The sequence below is a fragment of the Mastigoproctus giganteus genome, chromosome 3 (genome assembly GCF_048544385.1).
Source record: "Mastigoproctus giganteus isolate SK-2022 chromosome 3, ASM4854438v1, whole genome shotgun sequence".
NCBI classification, from domain to species: Eukaryota; Metazoa; Arthropoda; class Arachnida; order Uropygi; family Thelyphonidae; genus Mastigoproctus; species Mastigoproctus giganteus.
Window position 1 is genome coordinate 186721483 of NC_143577.1, and position 21709 is coordinate 186743191.

Genomic DNA, 21709 nt, shown 5'->3' on the forward strand with positions numbered 1-21709 from the left:
TATTTTTGCAAACGATCTTCCATATTCACAAAATGATCGAATTTTTTTTCTTTGAGCTCCTTAGCCATTGCCAAAAATTGATATTTATATGCACAAATACTACTATAATCATGTCATCCACATTTTTGGAATATGTGAGCTATGGATCTGAATACTGGTGTGTATACTAATGACAAGGGTGGCACCCAGCCTTGCGGCTATCTCCACCTATATAATCTGTAGGCACAAAATCCCATATTACGGCCTGAAATGTAAGTGTATGTGTGTAAATTCAGGCCTCTCTGCCACCAGAGAGCAGCCACCACCTGGGCAGATGAACCCTAGTGCCCATCCCTGGCACAAAGAGCTGGGCCTGTATTACTAACATTGTCTGTACAAAAATGTACTAAAAATCCTGCATCCACCGGTAGTACTGCAAGACCGGTGGGTGCCAGCAAAACATATCTGACTTCAGGGACAAAATGTAGTTACAGCTCCAGTGTCACTTACGTTCCACCTACCCTGCCACCTTTCAATTAAGAGGTTCATAATAATCTTTTTTGCCTGTGGCACACCTATAGATGTATCACTAGTAATATCCATGAATGGCAAGGTTCTGCCTTTCCTCAAATAATAAGAAAGAGCTCTGTAGGCAATATACAAGTCCAGGGGTATCATCCAAGCTAAAACCTGTATAGCATTTGTTGATACTGTTCTACAGAATTTAAATAAGGCTAAGATCATCTTCCTCTGTACAGACAAAAGCTTTTGCTTAAATTTAACATTAACTACTCTATTATACCACACATTCGCACCACTGGAATTTGTTTACCCTCCAATAAGAAGGCCCTTGGGAGGGGGGGGTCTACCTGGACCCAATCTACCTTTAAAAACCACCATAACAGTTTTATTTGGAGAAATTAACTTATGCAGTCTAGCCCATGAGACTAAACTCTCCATTACAATCTTAGCATTTATTTTAACATCAATCTGGACCAAAAAGCAAACAGATAAACCAGATCATCTGCATATGATATCCTTTTGCAAAAATCAAACTTCTCCAGCAGCCATAAATTTCGGACAAGGTTCCGAAGAAGAAGCGCCATGACAGAGCCCTTGGGACAACCTCTCAAAAAGCTTCCCCAAATTAGGAGGTAACGAGATTGGTCTATACCCTCTGTGATCAGTTATCTCTTTGCCAGGTTTATGAAGCAACTTCAACAAAGCTACTTTCGAAAATCCTGGAAATGTACTGTCAATATAACACCTATTAAACATGCTTAATATGTATTGAGGAAATATTTCAACCATTTTAATTATTGCATTATTCTCAATGAGATCAATCCCATGGGTCTCATTCACATTTAATTTCCCACAAATATCTTTTAATTCTGTCAAAACAAATAGCTCAAATTCAACAGGACAAGAGTAATTACAAACATCTTGTCTAATCTGCATTTATTCGATATTATCATTATCATCTTCTGGAAACAAAATCTGAACAATTGTACTAACTGTAGAATTCCAATTACTAGATTCCACCTGCTCACTAATAACTGTTGAAAAAAAAAAATGATACTGTATTTTATCATTAGTAAGTTGTAGACACGACCCCAGGGATCTTAATTGCCAGTTTCATTTACCATCTTCTGCCACGATTTAATTTTTTAATCTAAAATTAATTTTTTATATAAATTCCTCTTTGGACTTGATACTAAATTTGTGGCTAGCTAATGATAGATCTGATTGCCTCAAGATAGCTTACGCGGATGATTTGGTGTTGATGGTGCAAGGTAAATCCAGGCAGCAAATTGAGGATAAAATAGGTATGGGTGTTGATAATCTTGTTCAGTGGACTTTGGACAATAAACTGAAGATTTCTACTAATAAAACTGTTATGATGTTTACTAAAGGTAAGCTCGACTACAATAGACCTCATAAAGTAGTTATTGATAATAAGCAGATACCACTTGTTCCTCAGGACCTTGGAGTTGTATTAGACGACAGTTTTACTTTTACTGCCCACATAGAATATTTGGCAAATAAGGTTAGAAATTTTACAGCCTCCGTAGTTAGAATTGCAAGGGAAGTTGAATAAGAAGATTCTTTGGCTGTATTATTCTTCGCAGAGAACCATCTTATTAACTATATTGAGAGCATGTAAAACTGTTTCCACCAATGCCCTGCAGGTTATTGCAGGGCCCTTCGTTTAGATCTTTATATTGTTTATAGGGCATTTAGCTATTATACTAGGAAGGGTAGACAAGTAACTGTTTTGAACATTACTGATGGGAGTTATCGGAAGATATCTGAGAAGAATACAATGCTTAAATAATTAGTGTGTGGCAAGATAGGTGGAATATTAGTGACATAGGAGTTGTGAGTAGGATATTTATACCTAATGTGATCTTTAATGTTGATCATAAGTGGTTTTACATGAATATGGAAACTTCCTATTTAATAACTGGTCATGGGTCTTTGAGAAGTAAATTATGTGAGTTAGGATTAGGAGTCTGCAAATTTCAAACGTAAATTAAGGAAGAATTGGAATTCTCCGCGTAATCTAGAATTTCAGGATACAAGTATATCTCGAGGTAAATTGTCACTGAGTCAAAGCAAAGAATCTTCTGGGGCCTCTATCCCTGGAGGTCTAGGTGAGAAAATGTTAGAATGGGAGGAGGTTCTCTCGGGTAATGCTATCATGTTAGCAGAAGTGGATAGTGAGAATAAAAAGGATGAGGACATTGCACTTTTGACACCAAGTAGATCTCCTGAATATTCCATCAAAACATGTCGTCAAAGGAGGATGTGCTATGGTGGGGAAGAACGTTCAGTTAGGTCACTGTGTTCATCGTGCAGTAAGTCTCCCGTTTTAAGACGAAATAATAGGAGGAAAGTGAAGATCAATACGTCCAAGAATGAGTGAGATAAGGAATTATGCAAAGTTAAGAAAAACGTTCAGAGTGATATGGATTTGGCTCAGAAAAAATAAAAATTCTTCAGCTGAAATTGAGATAGGGAACGACACTGAAGCGAGTATCTTGTCATCGCGTTCAAAAGAAATTAGGAACGAAAACATTAATTTTAATCCTGTTGTCCAAAAACGTGACTTCTTCTGGGGAGAGAAAATGCTTCGCGCAGATGGTGATTTAGGAGGAAATAATACTCATAGCTTTACAGAAATAACATTTAAATTACGCAAAGATTTGGAAGATTTCCTTTTTGCCAAGGAGAGTGGTATCAATCGGAGTTCAATCAGAGGGATACTGTCTAGATGGGGATCTTTTTGAGGCCATGGTGTTGGAACTTGGAATACAGAAAGAGAAATTTAAAGAACGGATATAATGTATGCATGAATCCGCTCAGAATTATAGGCGAGATACCGATAACCGACAAAATCTGAAACTTTATAGTGATGTAGTAGCAGTCACGCGGTTTGTGTTAACATTCAATCTTCCATTGGTGCATTTGTATTTATTTCAATGTATTTTAAATACAACTGTAACATTCAGCCATATTTAGTTTATATGGATAGTGTTCTTGATAAACTAGGAGATTTGCCTGTATTGTTTGCAATTGATTCTAATTTCAAGAGTTCACTTTGGTTCTGTGGCATTACTGGAAGCGTATGGTCCACAATCAACCTGGGGAGGAGTCCACCTTTTGGACAGTAAATGGTGAATCAAACAGACGTAATTCTTGGCTTGAATCAATTACTGCGTTTTGCTGTTAAGCATGCAAACTGGAATAACTTTGAGAGAAGTCTTCAGCGGGCCACGATTGCGATCTCTGAGATCTAACATGACAGGTGAGAACTCTGTGAGGTTTTCGATTATCATATACTCCGCTCGATTATCATATACTCAAGCTGCTATGAAACGGAAACAGATAAAACAGACCAGTTAAGTAGTGGACACCTCAGCTTACTCTACTGAAAAAATAGGTTAATAAGGCTAGGAAGCAATTTCAGAAGAGCAAACGTAGGGAAAGTGCCATGGAAGTTATTCGATTAAAGAAAGACTATCAAAGTCTTCGTAACAAGTATGTCCATGCTCTTGCTAAACAGAAATATGACTGCTGGAAAACGTTGGTGAAAATAGCATGAAATAACCCTTGGGGATTGGTTTATAAAATTCGTACTGGCAAATTCAGAGCAGCTGCTGGTGTTATATATTCTATTGGCAAGGGCATGTGTAGTTGGGATGATCACCTTATAGGTAATGATAACATGGCTGATAACAAACGTGTTAATCTAGAACATCGTCATATGCATGTGTTAAATGAGTCGTATGGTAATGACATTGAAGAATTACCCTTTACCCACGATGAACTTCCCGTTGTTAAAGTCCATTAAAAATAACAAATGTCCAGGTATGGACTTACTGGAGGGAGAGGTAATCAAAAATTTCTCTAATCTTTATTCGAACGAATTGTTAAAAGTTTTTAATAACTTGTCTAAGAGATGGTGTATTTCCGTCTCCCTGGAAGGATGCACTGCTCAAGATTATCCAAAAATCTCCAACCAGTTCACCTGCTTCGTAGACCTATTGCATTGCTTCCTGGTCTTGGTAAAGTTTATGAGAAGCTTTTAGCCATGCGGATTGATATCTACCAAAGAAGTAATATTGGCATTTCTAATAAACAATATGGTTTCACTCCTGGTGTAGGTACTGAGGATGCGCTTCACTTTTTAGTTCGCAATGTTTGAGAATCGAATTATAAATGTACCTTGGGATTTTTTGTAGATTTTGCTGGTGCCTTTGATTCCAATAGTTGGGACAGCGTGCTGTTGATGTTGCGCATGGCTAAACGTTCTTTTAACATTTTCTCTATAATTAAAGATTACTTTAGGGATTGCACACTAACAGTTAAATCGAATTTTGGATCAATTACGCGTCGTGTGACACGAGGCTGTCTTTGGTCCTTTAATGTGGAACTTAGTTTGGGAAGATTGGCTTAAGAGAGAATTTGACCACTCACACACAATAGCTTATGCAAAAGGTTGGGTTAAACTTGTGCAGGGAAACTCCAGAAATGAGCTTGAAATGAGATCTGATTGAATATTGAAAGAATTATGAAAATGGTGTAATTTACACAGGTTGACAATCTCTACATCCAAAACTAACATCATGATGTTGAAGGGTAAATTGGCTCTTAGTAGACCTCCGCTCGTAAGTTTGAATGGCATTTTCTTACAGCAGGTGCTAATGATTAAATGGGAATATGTATTGCTAGTGGCTTGAACTTTATTTCGCATATGAACTATATATTATCAGAGAAGGTGAAGACATTTATTGCAATGATCTCAAGAATAACGTGGGTGGAATGGGGGATAAAGAGAAAAAACACTCCATTTGATTTATGATTGTATTATATGCCGATTGTTATGTATGGTGCATCAATCTGGGTTGGCCATGCAATCAAAGTAAGCAACACCAGAAAGTTCTATTCTATACATCGAGTTATGTTACTCAAAATGGTTATGGCCTGCAGAACGGTTTCCACAGAAGCTTTGCAAATGTTAGCTGGCAAAATGGCACTTGAAGAGTTAAGGTTGAATAATGGATGAACTGGTGGACTGTACCCTCTTCTTTACATGGAACAGTAGTTATTTTTTTATATAGGAACAGAGAAAATTCTTTGCAGATGTGGACAGGGTGTTGGTACTCTGTTTCCTTAATGGGCGGGTGTCCACTTCTGCTCTTGGCAAGAAGCCTTAGTTGTTTTTCTTGGATTTGATCCTGCAATAACACCTCCTTCCAGCTTGGTTTTGGTGGTTAATATGAGTAACTTCTGTTGAACTCCCTGACTGCTGGCAGATGGTTGTTCGGTTAACTATCTTTTGGAGATTACCGGCGATGATCAATCTCTAGGATGTGATGCTTGTGCTCATCTATGAACAGTGTCTCTTCATCGGTTTCTGCTGTAGCTTACTTGTCCAGGTTGTTGTGCTGTAGCTGGGGGGATGACCATTGCACAGTATAGTTGATTTGTAATGTGAAACTTGTATTGTTAATAATTGTATACTGTGCTATACCATTTCTATATGTATGGCGGATTTGCCAGATTTTTTGGCCAGGGACCGCTTTACTAAATAACTGAAAAGAAAAAAAAAAGGAATGAAGACACCGAGAGGACAGTAAAATGAATGAAGGAAAATTTTTTCAGGCTATTAAATTACGCTACAACCAACGGACTTAACTATAAAGAGTAGAGTTACCGACTGGGTTGTGGATAGTTCCTTTAGCCAGACAGTTGTTAATCATTGGAATAAATTTCATCCACAAGAGTTGAGGTTGATGATTTGAGTAAATCAAAAGCAAGCTGTAGAGGTACCAAAGGAGCAGGAAACGTATAGCTGGTTATAAATGTTGCTTTGTCAGCTTGTGCACTGTAATTTAGAATGGAAAAAACAACTCTTGTAGTTGTTTGGGAAGGAATGGCATGGATTTTTTTTCTCGATACTAAGATTTCTGTAGATTTTTCTCTAAGCATGTAGAATTATGGTATAGATCCATAATTTCAAGACTGTTGTTTGTTGTAATGGAAGCTCAACATCACAAGTACAACTAAGGATAAATATGTCTTTCCGTGATTCTCTTTTTTCTTAAATCAAAAAGTATGTTGCTATAAAGATGTCCTTGAATATGGTAAGTATGTATTTATTTTTCGATGGAACAAAGAAAGCTCAAAGTTTGCTGTATTACTTAAAACATATTCCAGTGTAAAAAAAAAAAACTGGTAAGTTTGAAAGAGTCCCGAAAGTGAAAGACCTGCCTGATCTTTAGGCAGCGTGGATAATCAGTGGCTGAGTTAGTCGGTCGGTCTTAGGCGACGGTAGCACGGATTTTTCGTTCAGCAAACAGGCATCTCGACCACAGATATAATATATTCGTCGCAATATGGCCTAAGTCGCTGATGCTCTTAACGCCCTACAACAAACTTCCTTTCTTCAGTTTCATCAGGAAGTAGATATCCACAACAGTGGTTCGTTTGATCTTTGCTACTGACTTCTTTTTCTCTTCATATCTGTGTCCATTCAAGGTTGTTAAGATACCTTCCAATACGATTTTTCATAACCGATAATGGGCTGAGGGAATCTATAAATTATGACAGGTCATAAAGAAAGACTGCAGTTTTAACCAAGGCTGGCTGGACCGCATGTAGTTCAGTCCGAGCGAACCTTTGTGGGGAGGGAAGAGGAAAGGGGCAAAGTGGGTGATGCGCACCCGTTTCACCAATTCAAAAGGTCCTCAAATTCCAACAAAGGGAATCCCACCCTTCTCAATCCAAACAAGAACAAGTTCCTTCCGTCCGTTTCCTCAAAATTAATCTTGCATCAGTATCTCCCAATACCTAGGGCCGACCCTGAGTTCAGCAGTCAGTAGGCTACATTCGAATGAGAGCAACTATAAAGAAAGGAAAGACCACATGATTGTCCTATTTCGCTCTGTCTGTGCATTTCTGACCAGTGTACATTTCTGGCCATTGTACAGAGTTTGTATGTCATCACAGAGAACCACGGCGGAGTTGAACTAACGTTTAGGGGCCGCCTTACATAAGATGCAACAACAACAAAAATCTGCACATATTCCGAAGCACGAGTAACATGTAGTTGTTGGAAACTAAGATGACAACGTATAACCCAATGTGTGGGATTATCGCAGATTGCATCACCAAAAGTCTTTTAATGAACTATTTCCGAAGTTTTCAACTTTATATGCTTTTCTAATGTTACACCCGGATTGTGAACTTAACCAGTTCATGAAATGGGAAAAATTTTTGTCCATTCCGTGAACTGGATTCTCCTCTCGCTCAAGTGAAAAGTAAATATGGTTGTCTTTTTTGAAATAAATTACTAATATTATTACTTCTTAGTACACTTAAGAAAGCTCTACAGTTTTACGTTCTCTGAACGTAGCCATTCGATTTGATTACAGCTGTATAACATTTATTACTCTTCTCTCATATACTCAAGTCTCTCTCTCATTTTATATATATATATATATATATATATATATATATATATATATATATATATATATATATATATAAAATTGTGAAAAAAGAAACAATAATTGCCGGATTTCTATTTGTTCGATTTTAATGAAATTTTGAATGGTTAAACTTTTAAAACACCCAAATATAAAATTTCATGAAAATTGGTCCAATGGGAGTCCTCTGTTGAGGGTGGAAAGCAGGACATGGTGAAGATTATAAGAATATAAACATACATACGAGTGTATACGCGAACGGGCCTAAAAGACTCATTAACAAGTAAACGATATTGTTTTTCATCCCTGAAGTGTAAAATAATATTTCCTAAGGTGAAATAACCCTTTGCATGTACTCATCATAAAAACAGCAAATAAAATAAAATATCAAGACCCCCAGTAGCATCGAATAAAGGAATCCCCAATCACATTTTTGATACCATCTGATACAAAAATCATTTGCTGGTTTCTTTGAGCAACTATATAGAATTAATAGAAAGTCAAGGAACAATTCATTTTTGTTCGATGAAGTTCTGATTTCATACAAGTCACAAATAGCCTATTTTTACAGTTTTAAAAATACGAGAGTCAGTCTTATTGACTCTCGTATGTCTCAGAGTCAATGACAAACTTAAAAAAAGAAGTGTCCTCCCTTTAGCTTAGAACCTTTTATACTTAATGAGTTTGATCTTAGTGGGAAATTAGCACAACTGATTCCAAACTTTAATCTTCTTCAACTTGGCAAGAGAACAGTCTTTATTCTACTACTACCAAGTCGATTTTGATATCGCCATACTGGCAGCACATCTGAAATTTTATTTGAGAACTACCAACGCAACTGTAGCCTTCAAATAAAAATTCTATTAACTGATCCACCGCATACGTATGAGAAGATCTGTATAATGGATAGTGGCCATTCAGATCTAAGGTACACAGTGGAGGTGTAAATTGAACTAGTACATTGTTAAGGTCAGTATTCGGACACGGAAAATTCCACCGAATGAATATTATGACTCTGCCTTCTGTTACATCTATAAATGGTGCAAGTTTTTATTTATTTTATCTTGAAAAACACCTTGGGGGTTTTTAGGATAAGTTTCTTCAGAGCACACAACAACAGGGTCGTATTAATTTGCTTGCTTGTCTCTATTGCTGCCCAAGCCTCTACAATTTCATATTAAATTATTCATTAGTTGGTTTTTGCAATCGAATGTTTGATCTCAACGTTTCTTCAAGGAATTAAACTAACATTTGTCGTATTTTTAATTGTCATTCTTTGGGAAGACAAGGTGGTCAACATGTAAGTCACCGTCCACATAGAATGTCAATACTCTCTCATTTTGATCATCTCTTTCCATACTGGTGGAATGTAACTGCCTTTTTCGAGTAGTAACTCGTTGATCTTTAAACTATTCAACTGTTTCCTTCTCTTGGACAGTCAACTAGTCCTACTCAGTTATTCTAACCTACTGATTTTAATAATAATAATATTCTTTGGATATTCTGCTGGAAATATTCAAAGAAGCTTGAGGAGTGACTTCACTAAATTTAATTGCGAGTGGATGTACTAAAAGAAAGAATGAAAATTGATTAAAAAGATCAATATTATGTCTATACACGTGTGTTTATGAGTAATTTGCATGTTGTGCGATGAAAAAAGTATAATAACCTACGAGAGGAGTATTTCCTACGCTTGAGACGGACTAACTACAATCCCGATTGAAGAAGCTTTTAAAGATTTGGTGAACGACGATATCTGGATGAAAAGTTTACTAGAAAATGGACAGGCCGTTGTAGACTGAATAAATAGCCACTGAGAACACTAGATTCTCCCCCCTGGGGCATATTTTTTCGACGGCGTGATTTTGAACTGGGGTTATTTAAAATATCATTTTTATTGTCGTAAACCTAGAGCTGTAGTCGTGCCGGAAAAACTCTCCCCGTTCAGTTAGAGTTAAAAACATATATGCTGAATACTGCTACAGGAACCTCATAAAAAGAAATGCGGACTTACCTCTTCCATTACTTACTAATTACACATATTTATCATTCGATTCGTCTGGTCTGTATCTTTCTACTTTCACTAAGTGACACAGAAGACTTGCAACTGTCCAGTAACACAAGATATCTTTAATGAGCACACAAAATCCATCCAGGTAAAATTCATATAAAAATGAACGGGTTGAGCGAAGATGACAGAAGAGGGTTAAGCCGTCATCCCTCTGAAAAAGAAATAAGATAACTTATGATAATTGGACAAAATTTTTTAAAAAGGAACGCAGTGATTTAAGGATTTCAAATTATCGGCCATGTTTAAAGTTAATTGTCGGAATACTAATTTCACTCATAAATCATACTTTACTGACAGACTTTCTGCATGAAAATAACTCTTAAATTATTTAAAGAAATAAGCAGTTTAACAGAATTGTTAATTATGTTAATATAGCGATCGAGATCACTGCACCTGCTACGATAGCTGAAATTAAGCTGTCAGCGTCAACTTGGAGTAAAATATTAATTATTTTTGCTAATTACGCCAAAACTTTACAGTGCTGAGTAATGTTTGGCAAGTTTTTGCAGCATTTCAAACACTAGTGCACCCGAGTAGGGCACAAGATGTCGAACCCACAATACGAATCAATTTTTAATTGGTAGAACATTTTAACCCCTCTCACACTATTCTAAAGGAGTTAATGAAAAAAACTCTGCATTTTCAGGAAACTTGGGAACCAAAAAACCTTAATTCACAATGATCTTCATTTTTAACCTTTAACCATTGAGAAAGTTGCATCTGTCTGAAGTGAATCCCTTCAGAGGACATTTGGAATGAATTTTAAAGATAAAATTTCATTAATATCAAAATGTTTCTCTTGATCTGTTTGGGTTGAGCTATTTTCAGATTTTCAAGAAGATAACTACAGCCACGGAATCAGTACATTGTGTCTGTAAAATGTGAATGTACCTTATTGCCGGTTTATCTTGTTTGGAGCAGAATAAATATCAGATTTTTCGGGAGCAAAAACTATGCAACTCTCGCTCGATTAACTGGGTCACGATGTCAAAATAGTCCAGAAAATTCCCTCCATCGAGAGAGGATTGGAACATAAGTCTTCATATAGTGCTTCTTGATCCGAAATAATTTATAAAGCATTTATAATACCTTGATGTAAAGTACGCATGTTTTTTAGAGACGTTCTATTCGCCAGTGAACAAGGAGCGTGTAGAACTTGGGTAAGATTTTAAATATTTATAATTTTAGATTCTACTGATGCTTTCCAATGATTATTGTATTTAGTCTGAGTTCCAACAAAATTTCTTCGTGTGCCATCTTCTTAAGTCAACTTAAAACTAGTTTAAACCGCAACGATAAAAGTGTTTGAATCAGTCACTTCAAAAACAGCCACATTTCTTACGAAAATCAGGTTATTGCAATTTGAGTCAATATTTATGCCAGAATTAATTCCATCAGATGTAGTATATGGAACTAACACAAGAGTCACCGCAAAGACGATGAAAGTCATTGTCCACCTGCTCAGTTTTTATCGATTCCTTTAAAATTTGATAAACGCAACTATGTTTTTGAAATGGTCGATTCATTTATAGACGACATGTGCTGCACACTCAATACACACACACACGTGCAGAATGTATACTTTCTCATGTTTTCCCTCTGAGCCCCAGCTTACTTAGCTTCAGCCAACACAAAAAATTGCACATAAATTGAATCTCTTTTGTGCTCATTAAATAATGAGAAGTTCTGAATTGTATATACAGAACATTCTCCAGTTCCAGTTCTCATTACAGAGTACTGGAGCAAATTTTAATGTACACGATCCCCTTCTTAAATCAATACTTTATTTAGTGGTTCGAGGTAGGCTTTTTTAACCTCACAGAGATGAACTGGTACCTTTATAAATTTATTTGTGCTCATTACATGAACCCTTTATCGAACTCCAGGTAGTAATAAGGATTATTTAGTTAAAGAATCCCAGATCTTTGTAATTACGAATCAACTATATACTTAGCGGTAAGAGATCTGAGGAGAAGCATTTTGAAAATACTATAGTAGGAAAAAAAAAAACTTTTAAAAAATTTAAAAATAGAAAATATAAACCATATTATCCAATGATACAAATAGGACATGATTTCGCTAACCAGACGCGCTGATATTTAGCTCTCTCGAGATATATCGATCTCTTAGGTCCTAAACTGAACCAACAAAAGTTGGTCCGGACGACCTTCACTAACAACATGCATAAGAATAAACCAGATCCCTATCCAGGGAAATCCAAAATGTTTCTTAGGATATATGTGAGATTCAGCCTAGCTTCAACCAACCATCTCTTACACCTTCAAATGCCTTATCCCTATAGCAATTACACATCCATAACATGGTACCCAGCTTTCCATTTCTTCAACTCCAGTGTATGAGAAGATATGGAAAAGAACCCCACTTCCTAAACTTAAACATCCCCCAAAAGACAATCGAAAACCATATGTCAGACGAAAGAATAAATTTGTTTGGCAAATTCTGGTTGCATTGATCCAAGATCTAACTCAAAAAATAAGCACATGCTAACATAGGTATTCACTACCCTACTATTGGCATCAAGCCCCCTTAAGCCCCAACGGCTCTTCTAAGATAGATAATCCCACTAAAAGGCAATTAAATAAATATAGAACTTACATCAAAGACACCATAAGATAAAAAACAGTCTTCAATCTTTTATCTTGTATTTCAGGTTTCCTGTAGACCAAAGTTTAATGTATTCAAGTCCAAATACGGATGACCCTAGATTCTTAAGGTCACATTTCGAAATATATATTTATTTATAATAAAATTAGTAATTAACTGAACCTCAAATACTAAAAGAAAAGTATACTTGTCTCATTCGTAAATAAATTAAGTAAATATCATCGCTATCTCATCTAACAACGGTCAGTCCCTGGCGCTGCCGTAGAGTTTTGTCCGGGAACTCCTTTTTTTTATTCCATCGAATCCGTTTTACAACTAAACTGATGGTCCGAAGTTTATAAAAAAAAGAGAAATCTGCTTCGTATAAACCTATTATTAAAATAATTGCTGTAGATAAACATAAGCAAGAGCAACAAGTGTCAATCAGAATGAAGTGCAGTGTTTATTAGTGAAAAAATTTTGAAGAGATAAATTATATAGCATCGCTCGATCGTTCATTAAAGAGAACGTACCTTCTTATTTCGGCCAAACATCCACTCTAGGCGGCACTATCTCTGGGAAAGGAAGGGGGAACGCTGTATTTAGCGCGGTATTTAGCAGGTTAGACGTGACGGCTTAGGCCAAAAACACGGGAAAAAATAAAAACCGTAAGAAGATAAATGAATGATCCAATCATGGAATTACACTTATCCGGAATATATCTTTAGATGAATGATAAATTACATCAGAAGACCTTTTTACACCTGCGCATAATCCAAATAATTCCATGTTCCATTGCCATTCGTGTTCATATTAGTTTTATATTTTATTTTAATCTCTCTCTTCCCAGTAGATCGGATGCCATGATTTTCACTGATGGACTGTTATTAACTCAATTTCAGAATGACATTTTTATTTGCCTTAATGAAAGCACAATTTATGGTTTGGTGTTTATAGTAAATAAAGATTGCACTTTAAGATGTTTTGATAAGCAGGCAGCTGTCTTATTTAAAAATAGTCTCCAATTTTTTGATGATTCACTCAGAGCTCCAAATGAATACAAAATATACTTAATGGGCATTAGAACTACGAACAGGATTCTATAATGACACAATCATTTTGTGTCTGTAGCATTTTAAATTCAAAGTTATCAAATACTTTGGTAGAACTGGCATCGGTCACTTAAATCATTTATTTATTATAAATCCAAATTTAAATTAGACCCAAAATGATTTAGGATCTATTTTTGTTTCTGTTAAATGTTTCAAATATTAATATCTTCAAAATTCCTTCAAGTTTTCAAAAGGTACAGAGATTGGCTGAAAACCATCTCTCATGTGGGTAAAATATCCGCATAGTTACAACATTAAATAATGGCCCTCCTTGAACTAGGTGTCTCAGGGGTAATGAGATAGGCTACGCTTTAGTATGCATGTTCAAACGATTTTTTTTAAGCGAGCAGACGACGGCTGTTGTTGGTCTGTTGCCAATATATTAGGCCTAATGCCCTCAATTGTACAGTTACGCTGAAGTTCTTTTCTTCGTTTGTTTTCTTTCTTTTTCGCATGATTTAAATTAACCCGACATTGAAATATAATCCATGACAGCTTAAGGAGGGATTCTGATAGAATGCTGTCCGCAATATTTGCATTTTTATTGATATTTTTCACTGACGACTATACTTTGACCTAGAAAGAAAAAAACCAAATAGAGTAGCAATTAAGTCTTTTTTTTTTGCCAGGAAAGATTCACAAGAAGATTTAAATGCAAATCCTCGAAGAAAGAAAATGTCTTTTAGGATAAAGCGCAGATAATATCGTATATTTTCAAGATTAGCTCTAATTTGCTTTGGGGAAAGCTAGCAGGAATATATTGTTTAATATCAAAGTAGGGGTATAATAGGGTGTTGAGGCTAAGAACAATTAACAGTTTTACATAAAATTATTTTAAGATTAAGAATATTTAGAGAATGAGCCTGCGTATAACAGTGTAGCATCAGTTCTTTCAGATTCTATGAAGTATGAAAAAAAATATTTATAGCCTTTAAACCGGCTTCTAAACTACTTTATCTTCTTCCTATCCCCCTGCACAAAAAGCAGCAATCCATTAATGTTGATACTTTAATTTGTTTATTCATTAGCATTCGTATATTTCATCTTGTAGTTGACAGACTGGTTGGGGCAACAAACCAGTCTTAATTTACTTTAACACTGAGCAGAGAATTTTTTTTTTTATCAAGAAAGGCTAAGTTGAATGTCTTAAGATACCTTTCTACACATTTACCATCTTGAACACTTCTATTTGAGGGACAGTTCAAATGTATTCTTAGTTCAGACATAACTGTAAACTATTCCGACTTCGCAATCTTTTTTTCTATCATTCACACTTTTTTTTTTCAAGTATAGTATATGAAATTGTAGGATTTTTATTCGGCTTAGGATAAATTTAAAAAGATTACAATCTATGGTTTACAAAGTAACTGATATTTCTCAAAATTAGGTTTGACAAACTTATTAGAAAATTTTAATATCACGTTATATAAATTTAAATGGAGAATTATATTAAATAAACTTAAGATTGCAATAAGAAATAATCTTAATAAAAATCATTAAAATTAACATGGCAAGATTCGGTAATTATAATAATGGCAGGTAAAATAAAACGTTGAGACATACACAATAATTCTAACATTTCCTCGTGAGTTATTTTCATATCAAAATTAAACTTTTAGGATAGAGGATGTTTGGCAGCAGCTTCAGAGTATTTTCAGCAATGGCTGGTTCCATAAAAGTCTTTAGATAACACCCAGCGTAATGGATAAAGCATAAGAATTTGGTAAGTATAAATGCAAATTGCTTTAAACTACAGGTTAGACAGAATTCAATATATTATACCACATGATTTATGCTTTGAGTTAGCTGAATACACATTTGGTCATATGCTAACAGTATCAAGATTAAATAACACGAAAGAGCTCCCCATCTTCAAAATAAACTTCATTTATCAATATTTTGCAATCTTGACAGCTTGAAGACTATATAAAGGATATAAATTCTCATTTTAATCTAATGATTTCACTATTGGCAATAACTACAAGCATCAGCAAGAATTAGGCCTAACTCGTAAGAAAAGCAAGTGACTGTACTGACTTATTCTTAATAATCTTCACCCCCTTATAGTTAAGTTTCTCATTCTGTGTATACAGAAGGATCTGCAAAAGACTATCCAATTTATGTGGTCTGTGATACGAACATTTTCCTCCTACGTTTCTTTTTTTTTCCAAAACATTGTCAATTCTAACCCTGTCTATCTACCGTCAATAAAACCGCATGCCACCATCAGAGTTCGCTACAAATTACCATTCTCACTGGGGTTCACAACCTGTTCTCTTCATACACATCTCTGAGAGTCCAATAAAACTCCTTCCTGTCATCACAAACACTTGCAACTTATCGTTCGCGCTGGTTTTAGCAGCTACCTTGAGTATTTAGTTTTGTTTCTTGGTCAATAAGATGTCATACAGTTTTGCTGGATGAAATATTTTGTAATTTTATAATTTGAAATAGATTCCAGTACGTGATGGCCAGATGATTTATTTTTAATCCAAGTTTCACTTCTCCTACAATTATGAATGATTAAGAATAGCGTCGACTTATTTTCTAAGGGAACTTTTGATGGGTCAAGAAAGTATAGACTATGTACAAACTCCACGATTTTAAACACATAAAACGCATGATTATTTCCTGTACATTAAAGAATCTTAACTATACGAAACTGTAAATATATTATAAACTATCTAAACTTTCTCACCTAAGCAGAAAACAACTTTAACAAACTCTACACACATGTGATAGATGAGTAATGTCTTACCTGCAGCTTAACTGAAATTAAAGTACCCAAAAAACCACATTAGATATCTTTCACTGGACATCAACAGAGCTGCATAAGAAAGACGTAGTTCTATTAAGCCTAATCTATCTATGAATATTGTTTAGATGAAATTTTTTAAGGTGGTTGCAGCTAACCAAGTTCAAATTTTCTGTTGGTTTATCAACACTTCCCGCAAATTTTTAAAATGGTATGAACGAAGTAATTAGTTTCAGATATTTCTACAATAAAAACAACTACCGAAAACATTTCATTCTACAAATGTAGAATCAAAACGACACCGGGGTTATTAGGCCTAAAATGTAAAATATCTTCTATTTACATTTTGGCGTATCTGTCATGTTTTAGAGTAAGGTGTTTCTTAATAGTTAGAACTTACCCTACTGCTAGTCCTTCACTTATTCCAACAGGTTCACGTTGTCACAGGAATCTAAATATTTTAGACAAGGTCAACACATAAATCCCGATTATAAACATCCTAATAATGAGAAAATCTTAAGTATAAATCCGCAAGCCAGTTTTCCGTGGGCACTAACGATCAAAAAAGTCAACATTCAACCTACCAGAAAGGCAGAACATTCCTTACACTGTCGGCAACTCCGCTACAACCCCCCCAAGACAGGCTAATCACTTTGATGGATATCATAAGTGGCCAGTTTGTGGTCACTGTTTATTCTCTCTTCTTTCCAAACATCATTTCGGGTACACCTGACTTTAATAACTCCCTATTTCTTCTCTTCCCCCTAAAAGTCTATTCACAGAATTACTACGAAACAACCACCAATATAGAGACTCACAAATACACTAAATGAAGTCAAACTACTCGTCGTTTAAGCTGGCGAATACCTCGGTCGTAGCTATGCCGGGGACAGGTGTGAGTAAGTCGGGAAGCCGCACGCTCTAGAAGGAAGGGCTACATGGTTCTAGACGTAGATTGCCACTAGTGAGGTTTTTCTTTTTTTATGGTGATGCGAAGTGCCCGAAGGTACACCTATAATAACAGGTAGAGCAAAAGAAAAGACCCCATCTCTTACAGGCAGACATTGAAGGATAAAAAACATCATCACCAGCTATTCTGAATATCCTGCTTACACTTATCATCGATCATAAATTCTGGTGTCATGCATTCTGTTGGTGACATGAAGGAATAATGACTTGTAATGTATTAAGGAACCCAAGATGCTTAAAAGAATAATATTGATTTATATAATGGCACAAGTACAAACGCTGCCAGAAATTTGGTAGAATCCAGTTTTCAAATAGTGGACGCTGCCAAATAAAATTAATTTTTTTCCCCGAGTGTTTATTAGGGGAAGGTTCGAAATCCCCTAAAGGGAAGAGGGACAGAAAACTAACTCTTTGCCCGTGAGTTATTCTGAAACGAGAGACTGGGGAAGGGGAGTCTCACGCATTCAGCATAATGGCGACGACTCAAGCCTGTCTTTAGGAATAGGGGATTGTCGCTGTGTACACAAAGAAACGGGGAACTATCATTTGGCTTGATGCATATTAAGAATGCGCAATTAAACAGAAAGGTGGGATCCCAAATGTCTGTATTATGCATTTGATCCGTAGATTACTTTTGTCTATGTGACCTGGTTGTATCTGGGATGATAATTATAAATGATTAGGTGTTTCCGGTTCGCTAAAAAAAAAGAAAAATCGCCTTTAGAACACTTCTATTTGTAGGACAATGCCCAATACGAGAAGACGTTTGCTTTTTTTGATCTCTTATCACAAATTGGTCAATTTATTAACACACCCTTCCAAAAAGCAAAAAATGGCCGATGCCTGCAGATTATTCTAGATATCGATATTTACTTTAAGTACACCTTTAAAAAAGAAAAATCAAGATTGTGGCCAACACCAAAATTGTCCACAGGGTTTCCATTGATAATTCCAGAGATATCAATATATCTCTAAAGATTAAGATTCCATTAATATTTCGAGAGAGAAATGTAAAAGAGTTTAGATTACATGATATGGTCTGATTTTAGGGCACAAGTTTGTTCTGATATATGCAGTCTGAAAGTTGGAAACTCAACTTGACGTTCTGTTCCATTTGGTACCAAAGAGGTCAAGGAGACGCACTCTTCGCTGAGCAGGGGAAATTGTGGTTCGAAATAAATGCAAATGGCCAGGGTCAGTTTAACCTTTATGGCTAGTGAACTGTTGCTCTCAAAAGCAGCTTTAGAATGAATACAATTCAGACACGTCACACTAAAGACCGGAGTTATTTTAGGAGTCTACCTTTGAAATTTACTATTTAAAATTTTCTACTCATCATGCAAATTACTGTAGGTTGATTGAATATCCGATTCCATATAACCCTTTTATGTGATTAAATCAAATTCCTACTGCTCGATTGAGCCAAACATATTAAGGACACACAAAATGTGTTATAAATTGGCTGAACTCAATGAAAATAAACTCGTCTTGATTGAAACAGGGGCTCGGACTTGTTCACTGCAGTTTATTTCTGACTATAAACTGTCCTTGTGCATTTTAACAGTTTACAACCTACCTCAAATATTATCTGGTTTATTTCTCGTTAATGTTAGGGTATCGGATGATCTCCATTTCAAGAAAGAAATCGAGGGATTGCCTTAATGTCATGGGATTACAGAGCAATAATTTATGAACCATGAAATGATAACTGCTTCGGACACGCCACCATCTGGTAGTCAAAACGGTAAAAAAAGTAAATTTTTTTCGTGCAGAAATGCTATTAGAGATTACTGCTGGATACTTAGATTATTCTTAATGTTCGCCATTCGCTCTGTTAGCAAGGCGGTTTGGGGAGTTTCTATGTAATAGAATGTAATGTTTATCACTTCCTCAACTATCCACTAAAGGATATACAGCATACCACCCAAGAGGAGAGCATAAATTGTTGAAACATTAACGCCAACTAGGTATCAGAAAGAGAATCTGTTCAGACACTTGCAAGAGATTTGGCTATCCGCTTCTGTTAGTTCGGTATATCTTTCTCTACTGACTTACTTCCTCAGACACTCTACCCTCTTTTTGAGGTGTGCTTAGAATAGCTACAATGCACTAGTCTTTATATATTGTTATCCAAGGGCTGTGCCAAAACACGGGCCTTCGATAACATCGTGGTGGTCCTATGCTAGTAACTTCGGTAGTCTTGTTATTAATGTTGAATAAACCACTTAAATTTGACACAACTCCTCTTCCCCTTCAGATTAAACGATATGAGGGAAAAATTACAGACTTCGGAGTGTTTTCACAAAACATTTGGTGAAGTCTCCCGCGATATAATGAACCAGATGTGACAAAATGTATCGAGACCAGCTCACTAACCATAACAGGGACGGTCATTATGAAGAGGGCGCCTTCTTTTTTTTTCTTTTTATCTTCCCCTTGAAGGAAGGAAGGAAGGACGGAAGAATTATTATCGTTAATGGTATATAATAATGGACGAAGGCAACGTTTGGTCATAAGTATGATTTATAATATAAAAGACTTGAACGATGCAAGAAAGATGGGCAGCTGCCTAAGTGGAACAGATTGTGAGAAAGATTTGGATATTGTTTTTAATAACTGCGAGCATCAGGGTTCTAGAATTATCCTAAGAGCGATTAGTTGAATCCAAATTATAAATCTGCAGATTATGTCAAGCCGATTGTTTTGGAGTGAATATGATTGGATGGTACGAGTATAATATACGACTAGTTCGCTCTATAGTATAAGAAATATTAAAAATCCTATGAGCATAAACACAAGAACGATTCTGTTGTTAATTATATTTCAACTAGTTCTGTTTGATCCCCCCCAAGAGAATAGTACAACACAAAACATCCAAATAGATGCTTAAAAACAACTATAGTTCCAATTAGAATTTGAAATTAGCCAAATGGAAGAACTTAACATTACAAATCAACAATTATAATGTTAAGTTCTACCATTCGGCTGTAAATCAACTACTACTAAATAAACTAATTCTTTGACTGCAAAGTCTGAATACTTCTGAACTCAACAGCTCCGGCATCTTTTGCTAAAATCAATATTCGATTCTCAATCTAATTTAACAATACTGATATACAAACCACGAATTAAGTTCCTATGAGTCTGTTTCTTTGTATTTCGGTTTAATTATAAATCCAGGATTTATAAAATATAAAAATTAGTGCGGCTAAAGCTGCTTGAGATAATGAAGGTTTTAACCAAAGAAATGCGTTACCAAAATTCTTTATTCTGCAACACGAAACTGCAAATGAGTCGTTTTTGTGTCATCGGAAGCGAGAACAAAGGCACTTTGGTACTTAATTTTCTTAGATCAAATCGATCTCCTTCTGTAGACAAAACTCTACGTGAATGTGCGTGTAGACTTTTTTAATTTTTGTTGGTACCATTAGTCATAATCGCTGTCTGCCGAGGTTTTATACCTTCCTGGAGACTTCTTTTTCCGCCTTCTGCGCAAAGTCAGCTATGCAACTGTACTATAATGAATTAACCTTTGTCAAATTAATTGTTAATGGCGAACATAATTAATGACAGTTGTCAACCTCGCACTGTTCTGTGGCTTCTTTAAGAAGTCAGTGCAAGGATATGAAACAAAGTGACTCTTACAGCGGAGGATTTTTTCCCAAGGTAAAGCGTAATAAGGAAATTTAAACAGTTCTTTAAAGGCATTTACCCTTAGGGGACTGGTTCAGACAGGTTTAGAATTTTTTTTTCGATATGTCAATTAGAATATCTAAAATATTTCCACTTACCTCAAAGCCAACAATATTCTCTATAATTCCGACTGGTATTTAAGCCTTTTATTCGAAATATTTTCCATAATTAGAATCTTCCAATCTAAACAACATTTGAAATTGTTCTCGGTATGATGAACAAACTCCATCACTACTGGATATAAAGAAACACTCTTAAAGTACTTGGACTCTAGTTCGCATATGATTCACTAGATTCTTGAAACTGATTATTTCCTCTTCGGACATTTTAATCTCTTCTGTATGATTTTCCAAATCCTCTGTTTCCTATTAAACTTTATAGTCAAGTTCAGAATTTCTTTAATTCTATCCTCGTATTAATTTTCCAACTCCAGCTTGTTTGTGGAGTATTAGCCCTAATGGGCCAGTTACATTCATAGTAATCAAAACGATTATATGAAGATGTCTTAAAAAGGTACTGTTTCTCTCGCCCT

The 21709-nt window shown here is 35.6% G+C and overlaps 1 protein-coding gene across 2 annotated transcripts in view; it reads right to left on the minus strand.

Moving 5' to 3' along the window:
* Positions 1–21395, minus strand: part of LOC150088469 (protein trachealess-like) — a 369924-nt gene extending 348529 nt beyond the window's left edge. For both annotated transcript variants that reach the window (XM_090369532.1, XM_090369530.1), the window contains exons 1-2: positions 21276–21395; positions 9988–10195 (exon numbers count right to left, since the gene is read on the minus strand). The gene's annotated coding sequence lies outside the window, so the exon portion shown is untranslated. The remainder of the gene's footprint in view (positions 1–9987; positions 10196–21275) is intronic.
* Between the last annotated feature and the right edge of the window lie 314 nt (positions 21396–21709).